At 38.7% G+C, this 12,770-nt stretch overlaps 1 long non-coding RNA gene across 1 annotated transcript in view; it reads right to left on the bottom strand.

Annotated features, from left to right (window-relative positions):
* Positions 1 to 12,770, bottom strand: part of LOC112986015 (uncharacterized) — a 52,757-nt gene that overhangs the window by 4,503 nt on the left and 35,484 nt on the right. The window contains exon 6 of the long non-coding RNA XR_010388358.1: positions 1,963 to 2,073. This is a non-coding gene — a long non-coding RNA (uncharacterized LOC112986015). The remainder of the gene's footprint in view (positions 1 to 1,962; positions 2,074 to 12,770) is intronic.

Here is a 12,770-nt window from a genome sequence, read left to right as displayed (position 1 = left end):
AAAGTTATAGTTAGATTCATTTCACTGTCAATTAATACAGTGCTGCTTTCTCAATCATCTTGGAAAAGCAGCAGTGTTGGCTAAAGAAAGATATTATAACACATCACCAGGTGTAGAAGCATGTGAAATAAAGGCTCTGATGGAGACAGTGGTTACTGGAGATTAACTGCAGAAGTCATTTGACAACAACAGCTGATTTATATCAGCTTCAGTTGATACAAATATCTGGACCTATTGGTGTTAGGTTTATATCAGCTGATATATTTGCCTGAAGTGTTTAACATTTTTCTCCCTCCTTCTGCCTTCCTTTAAGCTCTTGTAGCTTTTCCCTCACCAACACCCTTATTTTTACCACCCTGTATTTCTTTTGATTATGAAAAAGTATTTTAATGGTTTAAGAAAGCTTAGTGAGGAATTGCAGATTTTATCAAACACATCCACCAGTAATTGAGGAAGAGACTTTATAGGGATATTTTTTATTCTTGCTTTCTTTTTGCTTACCTAACTGATCCAAGTTGATGTATAACCCCAAGATTGCTACTGTCAGTAGAAGAGAGGCAGGGAGACATGTAACTGAAGGTAGTGAAGGAGGAGCCATTGCTTTGGCACAGATTTTCTCATAGACTGGGCTAAGTTAATCAGAAAACCTCACCCTTGACTTACAAATGCTAATTAATGTTACCTTTGTAAGTGATGCTCTATTCTCATTTTTTTGTTTATGCCTCTCCCTGGGGGAATAATTTATATTTTTATTGTCTTTCTCTTTAGAGAAAAGGCTAGGAACTGAGGTTTTAAAAATGCATGAAATCTTAATAGTCCCTTCATACCCTATTTTAAAATCAGTTGGGGTAGATGACCCACAATAATGTTACCTTAAATCTTAGTAAGTGTAATATGTCTGTGGACAAAGCAAAATTGTCTAGCTCACCATTCTGAAGATCAGTGTTTCCTTTGTGCAGCTTTCACGAATGCAGAAGAAAATCTGAGTTTAGCATTGAAACTGAGTTGTACTCTGGCTTTGCAAACATGCATGTCCAGTAAAACAGTGACGGTGTATATGGGGTTCTAGCAATAAGCAGCTGAATTTTGGTTCCTATCGGATACGCTGGCCTCTTTAGGGAAACATCAGGAGGCAACTTTTCTACTGATGAATAATGTTTATGAGAAACATCACAACACCTGTATAAAAGTAAAAGTCTATGTATAACATAGACAAATGTGGGAAATTCAAAATGAAGACTCAGTTCATGACACTGCATGGGTTTTGCTTTTCCAGAGCAACTTACGCAGAGCACAAAACTACACAGCCCTCCTTTGAATGCCTTGCTTTTAGTCTCTCAGTCCTCCTGTCTTTCAGTTGAAGGCCTGTGTGCATTAGGTCACAAATGCCTGAGCTTCCAGAACCTCTTCCAATAAAAAGCAGTTCTGCAGTGGCTCCATAATTCACAGCTTTCAGACTGTCCCCTTCTATCCTGCTTAATGACTCTATTCAACATGGGCTTTGCCCAAGTTCAGTATTGCATAAGAATTATTCCCATCCTCCCTTATCACTAGTGGCAATGTTGTATGGCTAAATGCTAAGTTACTGCAGGTCCTCAACACAACGAGTCATGAACAACAAATAAATACCTTCTTCCCTGATCTTGGTCCATTATTGCTAGGGTTAGTAAATTCCTGGAGTTTGACACTTTGTAATTACTTTACACGTTAACTAAATATCTATATCAATGTGCTATGTCAAAACAGCTATGGACAACACGGAGATACAATGTTAGCATGTAAAAAACTTTGTCACACTGAGACTTAAAACACTATTGCCCTCTTCCTCTGCTGCTGTGTGTAGCAAGCTCTTCTGAGTTGTCATTTTGCCCAACCTTGCCAGCAACTAACTGCACGACTACCTTGAACTAAAAGAGCATAGCTAAGATAACTCTTTTAGTGACTGTATCTGAAAATAAATACCTTGCAAAAATTTCTCCTTCACTGAATGGAAAGACAAGGGGCTCTGTGAGGTCTCAGAAAGTCCAGGAGTTATAAGTCTGGTCTTATAACATTGGATCTCTCAGTTTTATCCTGGGTAGTAAAAGAGCAGAATAGTTAAAAACAACAACAACAACAACAGCAACAACAATCTGAGTCTCTTTCAATCCACAGCAACTGCCTGAGGGACAGTCTTGTCTATTATGTATTTTTCTCATAGGCTGTTTCTGGTAAACTGTTTGCCTTAAAAGTGTTTGTCACTATTATCCCTGTACTTACAGGGAATGCTATTATTTTGAATACAAAAAAATGCCCCACTGAGACAGCCATGTAATCAACACAAGACTTCCTGATGATGATCTGAAAAATATTCCTTCAGAGTCTTTCAGTATGACTATTTCTTGAACTCACTCCCCGTGGTAGAGTACAATTGCCTGATTTTTTTTCCAATACAGAAGCCTCTAGTTAAAAAAGACCCATGTAAAAGTAGCCTGATGGGTTGCTGAAGGACAAAAAACCTTTGCAAGTGTTTTTCTCTGTAGAAACCCTATTTCTTTTTTTTTTTTTTTTTGTGGCCCTGCTCAGTCTTTCTGAAAGACAAGCCTTTTCGTACTCTGCCACATGAACTTTCTGAAAAGTAAAGTCCAAATTGCATAACATTCCTTCTTTAACTGCCAAATAGATTATATTTCTCTTTACTGTGTTATATGTATTGCCCTAGAGCACCTAAAAAAAAAATCAAAAGCCCTATAAATTCAGGCAGCAGTTTTCTGGTGGGGGGGATGTAGGAAACTATATGAATATAAAGATGTAACAAAACATTGACTAACTTCATGAAAGTGCTACAGGTTTATCTTTGTCATTCAACCATTTTTCTTCATCTGCAGGCAAAAATATTATCACAGTATAATTCATTTCCTGAACCACTAGTGAAGATTAGTCGTAAAATATCAGTGTGATCAATATCTATTATGAAATTAAAATCCAATTTGAGGAGAGTTTGCTAAGACTTTAAATCTTTAAATCCTGCATCAAGACAAAGGAGGACTTCAAAATTGCCACCAACCAAAATTTGTTTTTATTTATTGTTGATGAACAATGCTGTTGCAAAGAAGGAAGACTTCTGGAGGTAGCTTCAGAACTATTATTTGTAAAAGGTAGGAGGTTATTGTCTCATCATCCTCTGTGCTGGTGATACCCTAGCTGTCCAGACATTGCCTGGGCAAATGAGGCGACCTCGCTAAACACTGAGAAGGATATAGCAAGAATAGAAAGAAGAAAGAAACAAGGTTTGGGAAATTAGACCTGCGAGAAAGTGTCACAGGATGTGAGCTTGTTTAGTCTAGAAGAGACAATAATGAGGGAGGACCTGATAGCAGTTTTCTAATATATAAACAGTTATAAAGAAGATCGATTAATTACTCACCATGTCCACTACTTCTAGGACAAGAAATGATCAGATTAATTTTAATCAAAGGGGGGTTAAGTTAGATATTAGAAAAAAACGATTCTTATTAAAGAAACAGTCAAGCATTGGAACAGGTAATCTAGGGAGGGTAAAGGGTTTCCTTCACAGGCGAATTTTGAAAGGAGGTAAGACAGCCTCTTGCACAGATTGTCCAGTAAATGTCATCCTACCTCAAAGTAAAGGGGAGTAATAGATAATCCTCTGTGGTTCTTTGTATTTTATCTTTCTATGCTTCCAGGAGTAACCACTCTTTCCAGAGCTGCTCAGCACTGCATTCCTGCCTCCCTGGCTTACCCAAGACTTCTTGCTTTCTCCTCCGTGGCTACCCCACAGAACTTTGCTACACCTGGAATGCACAGAAAGACAGTGGCACCCAGGATAACTCTATTTTATCCTGGTAGGGTCTGGCTCTTCCTTTCAACCATCTACAAAAGGCTGCCTACCAAAGATCCACAGACATGTAATAAAATGCATGAGGATGCAAGACTGAGCCAGCTAGCTAGAACTTTGTGGTAGTTTTAATCTACAAAAGTCAGACTCAAGGTGAAAGCGAAGCCTACTTTCCTGTTGTCCATCTTGAAAACCTTCTTACAAATTACATTCAGCATCTGCTACTGAACAGACCTTGACCACATTTTTCTGACTAGAATGGAATGATTTCTCTGCTGTTTTTCCCAGCCTTCTGTCTAAAATGAAAAACTATTTTTTATGGCTTCCACTTTCTACTGTCTTATCAATCCTCTGTCTTTTTTCCCCCTTAAAAAAAAAAAAAAAAAGGGCCCTATGTGAAGGAGGAATCTCATGTGCCTCTACTCACTGCATAGCTAGAAAAATCTAAAGTGGGAGCCAAGGAAATTATTTTGCTTTCCAGCTCTGAATGTCAATAAAGAAGAGGGTTCTTTAGGGTTGTGCTTTTTTCTTGATATACCATCCTCCTTTCAGCAGTTTCTTAATCCTGGCCTGTTCTTTATTTACCAAAATCTGGAAAATTTGTAATGTTGCTCAAAAAGGAAAAATAAAAAAAAGCTTATTGAAAAGAAGAAATTGTTTGTCGCTAGTGCAGCTCCCTTCAATATCCTTCAACTGTCTTCCATGCTTACAGATCCCTGCTGACTTCTCAATCAGAGAAGTCCCATTCTTTGTGAATGGGACTGATTCCAGCTTTCTCATTCAATATGAAACACATTTTTTCATCACTATCTTTAACATCCACTTACCCATGCTTTCCTGGCTTGCAGTGAGCTATAAGGATCTCTCAAAAGGCTCTGAAATTCCACACTATGCCTCTAATACAGTGTACATGAATGCCCTGTGAGAGAGAATGTAGGGAGGCCACCAAGCTCTGCTTTGTCAGTTCTCACCATCCCATTGTGGGGAATAAAACTCCTAAATTGTTTCTTGTTCCATAAAGTTGTCTTTACTCTTCTAATTACAACTGCCTTGTTGAGCAATCAAGTACTTGATTTCTAATAAATGCAGCCAACAGCCATTGCCCCAGTCTCTTCAAATTTTGGTTTGGACCAAGCTATGGGTTGCACAACTCCTCATCTGATCGTAATATACACCGGCTGCGCAATCAAATACCTGGTTCTCCTCTAAAAATGTAAACTCCATAGCCTTTCTTTAGAGGCTGTCCAAATACATTCAGTGGCTCTTTGCCATTACATCCTCCTTTTAAGTTGTTTTATCAATTCAAAATCTTTATTGTGTTGCTGTGTTACTGCCACCTCACTGTAGCTGAAAAAAGTACTCTCGGTAACTATAAGCCAATGTATTTCCTCCTTTCTTTCTGATCTCAGGACACACTCCCGTATATGAAGATGGACCCATCAAGCTGAAAAATTGCCTACAATTACCTATAACTGGTCTATTCATCCTTAGCATTTGAGATTCCTGCATGCTTTCTTTGTGGAAGTTTCTTCCCATATTATTCTCTGTTTTCTTGTCAGTCCTGTCAATCTTCTCCACTTTACCACTATTCAAGACTCTCTCTGAAGCATGCTTATGCTGTATGCCCTACTCCCTCCTTTCAGCAGCATTCGGTTTATCATATCAGTACATCAGAGGTCCTTTCCTCTGCGTTTGACAGATCTTGTCATTCAGAACGGGACCTTGATCAGTTGTTGACAGTTTGCCCAGAAATTGCTCTCCTTGAACTACAGAAATGATCATTATGTAACTAGTGGTAAAAATTATACTCCATTTTTGTACCATGTATCCATATATTCCACCCATCTCCATTTCAATATTCTTCACATCAAAGGCATTAGGCCCTCAACACACAAATTTGTCCATTCCAGAACATCCAGCACAAACAATACCTAGGAGAACTGCAGATTAAACAGGCTTGTAGTGTTTGGTTTACATGTAGAAATACTCTAGGGACTCACTGGAAGAATGTGTTGTGTTAACATAGAAAAGCTCCATTTCAAACCCAAATCAGAGAGGTTGTGAAATTTATCAGAAGTGAATTTTATCAGAAGTGAAAGAATATGAATTAAAGAGATAGTTACTTTATCATCCATCAATTTGGATCCACAGCAAATAAAGTAGGCACTGAATTCTTTTCTACCTACTTGTGTTCCCATTTGTACAGGAGAGACTTCTGAGAATTTCATTAAGTCAGTCACAGCAACAAAAATCAAGTAGGATTGAGTCCATGTCCCTGTATAGTGGGATCAGTTTGTGCATTTGTGTGATAACATCCTAGGAGAACATTTCTGCTATGAGGACTTCTGACCATAACGCTGTGCTTGATATTCAGCTAAGAGTTGTTGGTGGCACTTCTTGTGTGTCCCTTGGGAAGTCTTACTTCAGATGCTCTTTGCCACCTCTGATACTCACTCAACACAGTCACGCACTCCAGGTGTCACGCTCTCTCTCCTTTACTAGCACTTCAATATGGGTGAAAACCAGGGATCCAGTTCAGACTCTACAACTTGCCAGCTCCAATGTACTGGTGGCCCTAGTAACCTCTTGAGGCTCCAAACAGATTTATATCCCCTGCAATGCTGACAGCTCCCCTTATAGAGAGAAAGAAGCCACAAAGGCAGTTATGTTGCCCATGTGTTCCTGGTGTGTAATGATGCTGGTGGAGATCACTACTCACTTTCTGAAGACTCACACAGAATTTCCCAGGAAGATCAGACTGTTAGAATTACTCCCCTTTTACGAGTGACTCTCCCTGGTAACCAGGCACAGACAGCAAAGCAAACATCATTTCCTCTAGATCAACCTTTCCTTTCAGGTTGTCCATTACAGTTCCCTTGCTCCACTGTCCCCACAGGCTCCTCATGCTCCCTGAAGGGCATGCACCCTTGCCTATTACAGCAACAACTCTCATAAGCTCAGAGGGTAAATCACTGGGTTCAGCCCTATGTGGAAAGCAATTTCTGCCTCCAACTGCAGGGAAGCAGTGCCAGGTTATCCAGCTCATTAGGAGAACAGAGCTCCCTTTGCCCCTCCAGTGGGAGGCTGTAGCTATCTTGTCAGGAAAGTGAAGAAAAAATGAGAGCTTTTCTTTCCCTTTCCCTCTAGTTTAAGTACCCTCACAGTGACAGATTGGCTTCAGCAGAGATGAGGGGTGTGCAGTCTGCTCTGATGGCTGTCAGTGGCAAGAGTCATATAAATTCTTTGGACCTTCAGGCATCAGTCAAGCTCAGGTCCTCTACTAAGTGTGTCATTGTCTTGTGCATGACTAGTTGATGAGCCGTGTTGGCTTGGACAAGCTTGATGAGTACATGGAGATGGGGTCATGTGTGAGCCTGATGCAACAACGTGATGAAACTAGATGACAGGTCCTGAACTGTCAGGGAAAGCACAGTGGGAGTTAGCTGAAATTTGGATCTTCATGGGAAGTGGCCATGGAGACCTGCTCCACTAAGGCATGAGCTTGCTGTACATGGCAGAAGGAGCCTTGATGCTGCCTGCCCCACAGGCACAGGGAATTACAATGGTCTGTTATACAAATCTGTGGATCAGAGGATTAAAGATGGGACACAGTTGAGTGGATTGCCCATATAAAATACATTTGCAGTTTCACTTCATTCCTTTCTAAGCAGAATACAAACTTACTAAAATTCTAGCTGAAGTTCAAAACACAAGGCATCTCAGTCAGCATTTAATTAAATATTTATCTGTTGCTTTAAGAGATACAAACAGGTAAAAATCTTAAGGTAGAGTGACATAACTCACTCTCACGTATTGAGGTGTAAAGGTAGAAACTACAGGTTGCAAGTGATGTAGTATTGCATTTAAAAGTAGAGTAGGGATCTCCTCTTAGCACTGAAAGTTACAAAAATATTAAAAACCCCTCTAATTTCATTACAAGTATTTCATCATATTAAAAGTTGAAGTATAATTTATTTATTGTGCCCTGTTTTGAATTCCTAACCCAGATAAAAATTCCAGTAACTAGTTTCACAAAGGCCTGAGTAAGGCATTGAGAACTGGAATCATTGTTTTTATTTGATAGTTTTGCAAACAGATGGGCATGACTTTAAATGAAACCAATGGGAACATTAAGCATTGCCTTCTGGGAATATTAACCATAGAGATTATTAGCTGATCTCCAAGAACACATCTCTGTGCCAGGTTCTATTTTCTCTGTGGATGTTTCTATGCATAAATGTTTCTATGCTGGGCTGTGGGCAAAACAATTTACTTTCACACTCCCTTATTTAAAATTGTATTTAGTAGCTTGGATCAAGAGCTGCTTTATACTTACCTTGTTCCTTTTCTCGTAAAATCAGCTTTTAGTATGGGTTTTGGAGAAGTATGAGTTCCCGATGCTTGATGTAGAAGAGGAACCTGGATCAAGCACGTGTAGTGCATTTTCAGTTTCTTCCTATAGCTGAGATGACAGCTGAGCTCTGTGCACCTAAGCGGTGCCTAACACAGGAACACTCACTGGCAAAGTGCCATGCCACAGGCTACGGCATAAGATGTTGACAATTGAAAGGAAGCAAACCATGTTAAGATCTACAAGCCAAAACTTAAGGAAAGAAAATTTTGCCTGTCTTACACAAAATGCTTATGAAAACAAACCTGAAACAAAAGGATTTTTGGAAGTATTCTCAGTAGCCTCAAATGGAATATTTCCAAAGTGCCTTTTTGGAAATAAGGAAGGGAAGATTTATTTAAAGGTGCCTGTAGGGGGAGATGGTTGCCCAGGAGATTGGCAGTAAACATTTTATCTCCAGGTCACCAGCCCAAGCCAGCTCTCCTCACTAGCTGCCAAAAGTCTGCTGTATTATTGCCATTAGGAAAGGTCACGAATCATCTCAGAGTCTGTGGAGATATAAGAATGTCTGGTTCAATAACATATATAAATTATTTTCTTATAATCCTTTTGGGGACTTCTGAAGTGCGCACACACACACATCTTTCTGAATGCTAGTCTAGTCTTTTATAGTAGTCTTTTTAATTCAAGAAATAAACTCATCAACTAATCAAAATTAGTTCTCTCTCTCTCTTTCTTTCTCTTATTTGCTCTTTTTACTTTCTTTTTCTTTATTTCTTTTGTCTTCTCTTTCTTCTCTTTTTCTTCTTTTCTTTCTTCTTTCTCTTTCCTTCCCTTCCCTTCTCTTCCATTTCCTTCCTTCCTTCCTTCCTTCCATCTGCTGTCTTTCATTCTCTTTCTCTTTCCCTCTTTCTTTCCCTTCCTTCCTTCTTTCTCGCTTTCTCTTCATCTAGGGTAAATCATTTCAGTGGCTTGAGAATACTCTTCAGGAAGACACAAAACTTTACAAGAAGCCTGTATCATCTGTTTTCTTTTAAAGTATAGCAGACCATTGGAATTTTGTAGAAAAATAAATTATCTTTGGGACCATTTTTTCCTAGGAAAACAATAATAAACAAGGCACTAAACATGTTTTGCAGCAGCCACTGTCTGAAGTGTATTGCAGCAAGGCATGATATGCTAAAAAGCAATTTGATCAGATTTGATTCAGAGTGATGTCTTTCTTTAATCCACTGGAGAAGAGAACACAGCTTAAATGTTTTTATATAATAACAAACAGACAATAATATCAATAGTACTTCCCATTTAACTTATGGCAACCATTAATATCTGCTTTGCACATACCCAAGAAAAAGAGACATTTTCCCCATTTGGTGGGTTTCATCCTTTGAAGCATGTCTCCACCAAAAAGCAGATTTCAATTTCCTTTATGGACCACAAAATACACAGCTCTTTTCCCCTCCCTCACTGTGGTTAGAAGTTTACTTTTCAGCTGTGGTAAGTGCTTTGCACCATATTTATCTGCATGTTGTATGTTTTAGGAGGGGAACACAGAACATACTATTTCCAGCATAGTCTTTACCAAGGGAAAGGCTAATAAGCAAAAGACTGTACAGAAATGAAGTTTAATGGAAGTATCATGAGCAACTATTCTGGTTGAATCAGAACATCTACAGGAGTCTCTGGACCATGGCTGAGGAGCTTCTACTGCAAGAAATGTGCAACTGTAGGCACAAAGGCAGGCCCAACCAGCAGTGGAGCTTGGTTGCCTTTGGTTTTGTAGGCAATCCCAGGTAAAACACTTCACCTTCCAGAAACCTTGTCCACATAAGGGACATTTTCTATATAATTTCCCACCCTTGCTTCTGTCAGTGGCCTTACAATTTGTTAGGACTGACATGCATATAATGTTTCTGCTGTCTTTTATATTGGCAAATTGACTTTGACAGCTGGTGAAAGTGTAAAGTCTCATGGAGAGTAACTCCATGACCCCAGGATTCTAGGGCTGTGAGAGATCTTAATTTGTGTAATTTGTTTTTGTAATGACCCTACCATCAGTAATTTCAGTAACTCATATACATTTCAAAGGGAATTGCAGGTATGTAGTCTTGAATAGAATTTGGCCTTTTATTTTGGAGGACATCAGAGAGGGGATGGTGAAAGTGATCATTTCTTGATGAGATGTAAAGGTTTGTCATCTTCTTTTCTTGTATGTGCCTCTAAGGCACACAGAGAAAATAATACTAAATTCAATATTGAAATGCAAGTTAAAAGTGTGTGTGTGTGCACATGCATATTTTTCACATTACAAATTGAAGGTTGACTATATTTTTCATCCTGAAAGAGTATGTGTATGAATGGGGAACAAATATTTTAAGTCATCTCTAAGCAAAGTCTCGTCAATTTGAGAAGGATGATGACTTTCATTCATTGTAGATTTGTTGTTGTTAACATCTGGTTAGCACAAATGTTGTATTAGCAGTCAGATGGAAAGATTAGAAGATTTTTGCTGAAAGCGTCAAGGAAACAGACATTGTCATTTCTGATACTTCCAAGTAGAACTCACCAGAAAAAATTTACGTGTTTCTTATATGTAAGTAAAAAATATATTTTGCTTGTTTCTTGATTTGTCAGGCTTTTGCTACATATTTTTGCTTTGCATTTGCAAAAGCGAATCTCTTTAAGATTCTGGCTTTTATTTTCTCTTCGAACTATTGCAAATTTTGCAGCTGTGGTGATTCTGATCCCAAGTTAACTATAGTATCACTCCCTCATCTGATAACATCATGATGAAATAAGAATAAAATCAATCTGTCTCACGGTCTTGTTGCCCCTCTTACACATAAGTATTCTTTTTCTCAAGTGGTTGTTAAAGGTATTCCAAATGTATTTTTCTGCAAAATCATTTTTGTTTCTGTTTCCAGAAAACCTGCCCTGTCTTGTTTTCAAAGTCATTTTTCAACCCTACCTGTTTTGCCCTTGCTTAATTATTTTACTGGTGCAAAGACAATAAAATAGACTCTTTGCCTTCTACAGTTGCCCAGCACATATCGATCTAATACTGTATTATATCAGCAAGTGCTGCCAGCAGGTTGAGGGAAATGACTTTCCCCCCCACTGGTGAGGCTACGTTTGGAGTGCTGCATCCTGTTCTGGGCTCCCCAGTTCAAGAGGGACATGGACCTACTGGAGTGAGTCCCATGGAGGCCACCAAGCTGGTCAGGGACTGGAGCACAGGATATCCAAGGCGAGGCTGAGGGCACTGGGTCTGAAAAGGCTTAGGGGGATCCTATTGCTACTTGCAACTACCTAATGTGAGGGCCCACAGAAAACAAGGCAAGCTCTTCTTGGATGATGCACAGCATGACAACAGGTGATGGACACATGTTGCAAGAAGAAAAATTCCAATTAGGAAATTTTTTCACAGTAAATGTAATCAAATTTTGGAATAGTTGCCCAGAGAGGCTGTGAAATCTCCATCCTTGGAGATACTCAAAACTTGATTGGAAAAAGCCGAGAAACCATTGTGTCTATTTGGGTTCTAATTATTGATATGGAAACATGGACTGTGCTATTGTTTTACCTTCTGACTTTACTGTGGCTCAACCATTTTGGTCAATACACAATGAATAATAGGATTCCTTATTGTCTTTATACCTCTTCTGCCTACCTGTCTCTTACTGTGTTTCAGCAATTGCATGTTAATACTAATGAGTTTGTGTTCCCGAACTTTGAAAAATATTAAATGTAAATAATTATTACAGCATGTATTTTGTTGGGTTGTTGTAGAGCCCAGATTTGTGCTATGGTTTCACTAAACAGAAAAGTAACTAACAAAAAAAAAAAAATTCTAGAAATTCAGCATGAAGGAAAAGTATACAAGTTTCAGGTTTAACTTGAATTTGTCCACAGTGGGTGAAAAAAGAAAAGAAATCATATCAGCCAAAGAAGTCAGAACTTCTGCTATAAAGTAGAAGCATGTTTCCTGTGCAAGAGTCACAATTTTGTGGTTGGTTTCTCCCCATTATAGAAAGAAAAAAAGCCTAGAAAAGTCAGGCTTCCAAATATGCTTTGTCACTTCCAGCCTTCAGTTAGTAAAACTCTTGTATCATACCCAAAGCTGTATCTTCAACATTTGCAGTTTAATTTTTGCATAAAGAAAATATACATTCAAGAAAATGAGCATAATATCACAGTTATAAGGAAAGTAAGGCATGTGGTATGAGACACACCTCACCAGTCTGCTGAGTTTTCCAACAGCTGCAGGGAAATATTGCATGAAACAAAGAATAACAAAGTAGGGGATACCACAGAAGGGATCGCGATGCACTGTAGATGCAAAAGTGTGGCATTTATTTCACCAGTAAATACAAAATACCCTAATGTAGTGTCAGAGAAAAACTGGTTCACAGTATTTTGAACATTATTTATCTAAATCATGCCAGATCTTTGACTGGAAGGGGAAGCTAAGGATTTGCATATGCAACACTTGTCCTCAGAAGTTAAAATAATATGACTGAGGAAATGCTTTCTATTACTTGTTGTATAATAGATTGACATCATAAATTTTTTAGGAGTTTT

The sequence above is a fragment of the Dromaius novaehollandiae genome, chromosome 3 (genome assembly GCF_036370855.1).
Source record: "Dromaius novaehollandiae isolate bDroNov1 chromosome 3, bDroNov1.hap1, whole genome shotgun sequence".
NCBI classification, from domain to species: domain Eukaryota; kingdom Metazoa; phylum Chordata; class Aves; order Casuariiformes; family Dromaiidae; genus Dromaius; species Dromaius novaehollandiae.
This window is presented reverse-complemented; position numbering and strand designations above follow the sequence as displayed.